At 49.4% G+C, this 6,274-nt stretch overlaps 1 long non-coding RNA gene across 1 annotated transcript in view; it reads left to right on the top strand.

Annotated features, from left to right (window-relative positions):
- The window catches only part of LOC144229349 (uncharacterized), a 2,497-nt gene extending 1,060 nt beyond the window's left edge, over positions 1–1,437 (top strand). Inside the window, exon 2 of the long non-coding RNA XR_013334469.1 lies at positions 352–1,437. This is a non-coding gene — a long non-coding RNA (uncharacterized LOC144229349). The remainder of the gene's footprint in view (positions 1–351) is intronic.
- The last annotated feature ends 4,837 nt before the right edge of the window (positions 1,438–6,274 follow it).

Raw genomic sequence — 6,274 nt, 5'->3', positions numbered from 1 at the left:
GAGGTTCTAGTCTTTGAGGTAAAGAAAACAACGAGGCAGTTTGGGATGAAGAACTGATTCCATTTGGGACAGAGTTTGAGGAGCTTGTGTAGCCAGTCAGTGGAGAGGGGCTACACAAAATACAGACTTTTGGGGCACCTGGGGGGCTCGGTTAGTTAAGCATCCGGCTTCAGTTCAGGTCATGATTTCACAGTTCGTGGGTTCGAGCCCCGTGCCAGGTTCTGTGCTGACAGCTCAGAGCCTGGAGCCTGCTTCGGATCCTGTGTCTCCCTCTCTCTCTGCCCCTCCCCCACTGGTGCTGTCTCTCTCTCTCAAAAAATGAATAGATGTTAAAAATCTTTTTTAATACAGACTTTTGAGTCCTCACCGTCTGGATATGGAAAAGGAGACCATCTATATAGACAAGGAGGAACGGGCCGGTGACACAGGGGTCCTGAAGAACAATGACTTGAAAACATCGGAGTCTGTGAAGGGAACCGAGAAGAAATGGCAGAGATAAAGAGGAAGACAGCCAGGAGCTAGGCGTCTCAAAAGGGAAAATTACAAGTGGGACAGCCAGACAATACGGCTTTTACTGTGTGACGCATTAGGAAGTTGACTTCACCACCAAAGAAACATTTTTGGCAAATATATGGATAGATATACTGAGATAGAGAAAGATCTCAAATATACTGCAAATACATATATACACACATACAGAATCTCATTAGACTTTATCTAATTACTAGCTTACAAGAAATTCAAGGAGTAAGTTAACATGTTAAAAGACACTATGAATGGGGCGTCTGGGTGGCTCAGTCGGTTGGACATCCGGCTTCAGCTCAGGTCGTGATCTCGCAGTGCCTGAGTTCAAGCCCCACATCAGGCTCTGCTGATAGCTTGGAGCCTGCAGCCTGTCCCTCCCCCACTCATGCTCTGTCTCTGCTTCTGTCTCTCTCTCTCTCTAAAATAAATATTTAAAAAAAAATTTTTTAAAGGCACCATGAAGATACAATCAGGAATGTAAGAAATTTGATAGGACAGAAAACCCAGTTTCTTCAATCAATGGCCTTTACAAAAGTACGTTGGAGAAGGGGTGGTGGCGGGAGTGGGGAACTGGTATGAGATGTAATGTGTGCACTTTGTGTGGGCCCTAATTTGAACAAATTCATTATTCAACTTGGGAAATTGTGAATGCCTGGGTGGCTCAGTGACTTAAGCGTCCAACTTCAGCTCAGGTCATGATCTCGCGGTTCATGAGTTCGAGCCCCACATCAGGCTCTGTGCTGACAGCTCAGAGCCTGGAGCCTCCTTCGGATTCTGTGTCCCCTTCTCTCTGCCCCTCCCCTGCTTGCTCTCTGTCTCTGTCTCTGTCTCTCAAAAATAAACATTATTTTTTTTTTAATTTGGGAAATTTGAATATGGACTGCTAGAGGATATTAAAGACTTGTTTGTTTTCTTAGGTGTAATAGTTGTTCTGTGCGTATGGGTTTTTTTTGTTTGTTTGTTTAAAGTTCTGACCTGTTCAAGACACTGTACTCTTTATTGATGAATTCGTGGGACACCTGGGATTCCCTCTGAAGTGTTCCAGTGGTAGAGAGCGTGAGAGGGGACCCTTGAAACAAGGTGAGCAAAACTTCGAGAACCACTTAAGCTGGGAGATGGGTACACGGAGGTGGTAGAGAGCGTGAGAGGGGACCCGTGAAACAAGGTGAGCAAAACTTCGAGAACCACTTAAGCTGGGAGATGGGTACACGGAGGTCAAGTACGCCCTTTTCTCTAGCGTGGTCTGTGTTTGAAAATGCCATAGCAAATTTTTGGAAAATGAAATGCACTTTGAAAGAAAGAGATGAGTAGTATTGTCACAGAAAAGTCTGGTAAACTAAGAACGGAAGAGTAGACTTTGGCCTGGCAATCTAGAGACCGTTGTAATCTAAAAGACCTTAGAGCAGTTTCAGTGGATTGGTGAGGAAGAAAACCAAATTTTACATCAAAAGTTAATATACTGGGCTGGGGGCGGGGAAGGATTGGGGCATGTCAAAGGAACCTGGCAGCCGATCTGAAAGAGTTCCCCGTGGGCAAACTGGAACAATTTGAGGGACAGATATATAACACAGTATCCGATTGTGAGCCACAGTAGAAAAGAAATATACACGAGTCCAATATATAACATAGTATCGGATAACATAGTATCGGATTGGGAGCCACAGTAGAAAAAAGTATACACGAGTCCAATATATAACATAGTATCGGATTGGGAGCCACAGTAGAAAAGAAATACACAGGAGTCCGTACTGATAAATGAGTGAATAATAAATGAGAAGGGACAAGTCTTCCTTACAGAAGAATTTCAAAGATCTGTAGATACCGCCTCTTCCAGGAGGCGGGCCATATTGTCCCTCCCCCACTGAGTGGGGGCTAAACCCGTGACTGTCCTCCGAAGAACAGAGGCCAGGAAGGAGAAAATGACAACTGTCAGTGGACAGACCTGGCAGATGCCACAGTCTGCCAGCGCTCGAAGGTTAACATCAGCAGTGATAAGTTCTGTGGTACCTTGTGCTACCTGATGTGATCTGATGTGACCGGAAGGGCCACTTCACCTCTACGGTAGTCTCAGAACCATAGCCTCAGTCTCATCCTGAGAAACACATCAGATAAACCCAAACTGAGGGTCAGTCTACCAAATGCCTAACTAGCACTTTTCAAAACCCTCACAGTTAGGAAAACAAACAAGGACGGAGACCATCCCAGAGGAGATGAAGGAGACATGACCACTAACTGCCATGTGGGATCGGGGATTGGATCCTGGAGGAGAAAAAGGATATTGATGGAAAAATTGGTGAAATCCAAATAAAGTCCGTAGTTTTTTTTTTTAAGTTAATTGATTTATTTTGAGTGAAAGAGAGCAAGTTGGGGAGGGGCAGAGAGAGAGGGAGACACAGAATCCGAAGCAGGCTCCAGGCTCTGAGCTGTCAGCATCGAGCCCGACATGGGGCTCGAACTCACAGACCGCGAGATCAGGACCTGAGCCGAAACCAAGAGTCGGACCATCAACTGACTGAGCCCCAAAGTCTGTAGTTTCATTTAATAGAGATGTGCGAATGTTAATTTCTTAGTCTTGACAAATGTACCATAGTTCTGTAAAACGTTACTATGGGAAACTAGGAGAAGTAACAGGAAGCCTATGATCTTTACAACCTTTCTATAATCTAAAATAATTCCAAAAGAACCTTTAAAATAAAAATAGAAAATGTAATACTGATTTTTGGTAATCGTATTTACACCAGTTACCTTGTGTCGCCTTTCAAAAGGGGAGATGTATTTTTATTTTTCTAAAGGCGGAATTCACAAAAGCCTTTTTTCTTCTCTTGAGTGCCGTGGACTCTGACCTCTTGAACACTAGCATTTTTTTTTAATGTTTTATTGATTTTTGAGAGAGAGAGAGAGAGACAGCGTGAGCAGGGGAGGGTCAGAGAGAGAGAGAGAGACAAAGATAGAATCTGAAGACAGGCTCCAGGCTCTGAGCTAGCTGTCAGCACAGAGCCCGACGCAGGGCTTGAACCCACGAACTGTGAGATCATGACGTGAGCCGAAGTCGGACGCTTAACCAACTGAGCCACCCAGGCGCCTTGAGTGACTGCTTTTAAGGCGATGAAAATGTACTTGTGGACCTAGATAGAAGTGGCAGGGGCCCAGCGCCGTGAATGTACTAAATGCCCCCGAATCGTTCACTTCAAGATGGCTGCTTTTGTGTTCTAGGAATTTCAACTCCGTGAAAGAAAATGTAAAAACACACAAAGAAGACTGAGAAACCGTAGTGTAGGGATGGGAGACAAACCCAAAGAGTGATGTGCAGAAATCATCTGGTGGGTAATTATTTCTCGATTTTTAGGTCTTGACCAAAGACCAGTTGTTCACAAAACGGGCATTAGTATCTGCCAGAACACGAATACTCCACGGGACACAGTTTGAGAAACACTAGTTCACTGAACGAGGCCTCATTTTAACAAAGAGAACAACGCAGGAGTGTCATTCGGCTATAAGCACCCAGGAACCGCCCGCGTGGCTTCAGGAAATTGAAAGAAGAGAATCCGAGACCAGTTTGCAGAGCAGCTTTATTTGGGCTCAGTCTGTTCCCGGAATGGGTAGGTTGGGCAAGACGGAGATGGCACGGACACACGCCAGGTAGGGTGACCAGGGAGGGACAGGAAGTACAGCTGTGAGTGGGAAACAGAACGTAGGGCCATCTGCCAAACCCCCAAGATTCGCAGACCTGGCGGCCCGTCAGACTCCCCCGGGCCCCGCTCTGGCCAAGTACGTCAGTGCTGGCTGGGGAGGCCCAGGCACCCACCTCTTTTTTTTTTTTTTTAATGTTTTATTTATTTCTGAGAGAGAGAGAGAGACAGCGTGAACAGGGGAAGGTCAGAGAGAGAGAGGGAGATACATAATATGAAACGGGCTCCAGGCTCCGAGCTAGCTGTCAGCACAGAGCCTGATGCAGGGCTCGAACCCATGAACCGTGAGATCATGACCTGAGCCGAAGTCAGACGCTTAACCGACTGAGCCACCCAGGCGGCCCACCCACATCTTTTTTTGAAAGCTCCGCAGACCCGCTGACGGCCAGCCAGGGCTGGGCCCGCTAGTCTAGACCCGCTTCCTGGGCTCTGGCGTGATGCACTAGCTCTCAGACTCCAGCTTGTTTAAGAGCCCCCGGGGAGCTCCTGCGAGGGTCCCGATCAGCAGGCTGGGGTGACCCGGGGAACCTGCATTTCTATCAAGCCCCCGGGTGACCTTGAGTATCACGGAGAGAAGCAATGCGATTGGACAATAAAGGAACAGTGAAGGGAAGCCTGCCCGTGGTTTAAGTACCCAGAAGACAGTGGGTGCCAGTGTGTGAACGGGACACAGCGGGGCTGGTGTCAGGGCCGCAGGCCGGATTTGCGAGCTCATCACAGCTGTCCCTGCCCCGCGGCAAGTGTNGATCTCTTCCCAGCTCCGCCCCTACCCAGATGCTTCCAAAACGCTCTGCTTCCGTGTCATCCAGGGTCCTCGAGGCACGGCCAGGTCTGGTCCCCTACTCGCCTTCTGACACCAGTTCAGTCCCTCCACCAGGAGAGTGCTCCACACACTCACACACTCACTCACACACACTCACACACACACACACNTTAATGGACTTGTAAATTATGTGAGTGTAAACCTTTCATTCGCTTGTTTGTGGCGATTTAAAACCTGCAGAGTCTGGTTCCACGCAGGAGGAGCTAGGGAGTCAGCACCGTATCCTAATAACCAGTAAAAAGCTGAACAGACTGAAACATCGCCGTGCCTTCCAGGCTCGGGGAGAAAGGGGGAGACACACAGCAAAGGGCCGCGCCCGAGTGGGGGCGGGGAGGCNTAGTGGACAGGCCGCTGGGAGCCCAGTGCGGACAGCTCCGGGGGGGCCCAGTCATGGGTGGTGAGATTTAGCTCCACGGGCTGGCGCAGATTCCCGCAGGACACACGGGAGAAAACCCCTCGGTCTCGGGCACGGGAAGACGGAAAGGAACCACTTTGAACAAGCCCAGGGCTCTCTGTTTTCCTTAACGGGGCCTGCCTGCCCGCAGGGGAAGCTAGTTAAGCAGAACCTACCCCGCGGGGGTATTTTCAGAACCTAACTGACCTGAGGATGGGAAATAACCCGACTGCAGCCATCCTGTCCCACCCAAGTGGGAGAACAGAACCGAGAGCCACGGGTGAAGTTCACGGTCCGGAGGCACAGGCTCACGGACAGACGGGACCTGATCCTACGACCATAGACTGCTTCCCCGGCCCGCTGTCCTCACCACCACAGCCCAAAGGCCCATTCACAGCGGTTCCTTTACCTGGCACGTCATGTCCAGCTCTGGGGGGAAAGTACAAGACAGAGCGAAGGACCAAAACCACGATTTGCAGAGATCAGGCGACCACCAAAACCCGACATGGCAGGAATGGGGGAATTGTCAGGCCAGGAATTCAAAACAGCTCCGGTTCATGGGCGTGGGGCTCGGGTGGAGAGACCGCGTGCAAGAACAGCCGGGCAGTGGCAGCCGAGGGGCGAAAACCCTAAGAAGAACCACAAGGAAACGCTGGAGATCAAAAAACGCCGGAACACAAACGAAGAATGCCTTTAGTGGGTCGTTAGTACACTGGACACAGCTGAGGAAAACCATCTCTGAGCCAGAGGACGTATCAGTGGACTCCTTGAGGGGCGCCTGGGGGGCTCAGTCGGTGAAGCGTCTCACTTCTGCGCAGGTCATGATCTCACAGGGCGTGGGTT

Source organism: Crocuta crocuta, unplaced genomic scaffold, assembly GCF_008692635.1.
Source record: "Crocuta crocuta isolate KB4526 unplaced genomic scaffold, BGI_CrCroc_1.0 scaffold593, whole genome shotgun sequence".
Lineage (NCBI taxonomy): Eukaryota > Metazoa > Chordata > Mammalia > Carnivora > Hyaenidae > Crocuta > Crocuta crocuta.
The sequence above is the reverse complement of the archived record's forward strand: the minus strand, read 5'-3'. Positions and strand labels throughout refer to the sequence as shown.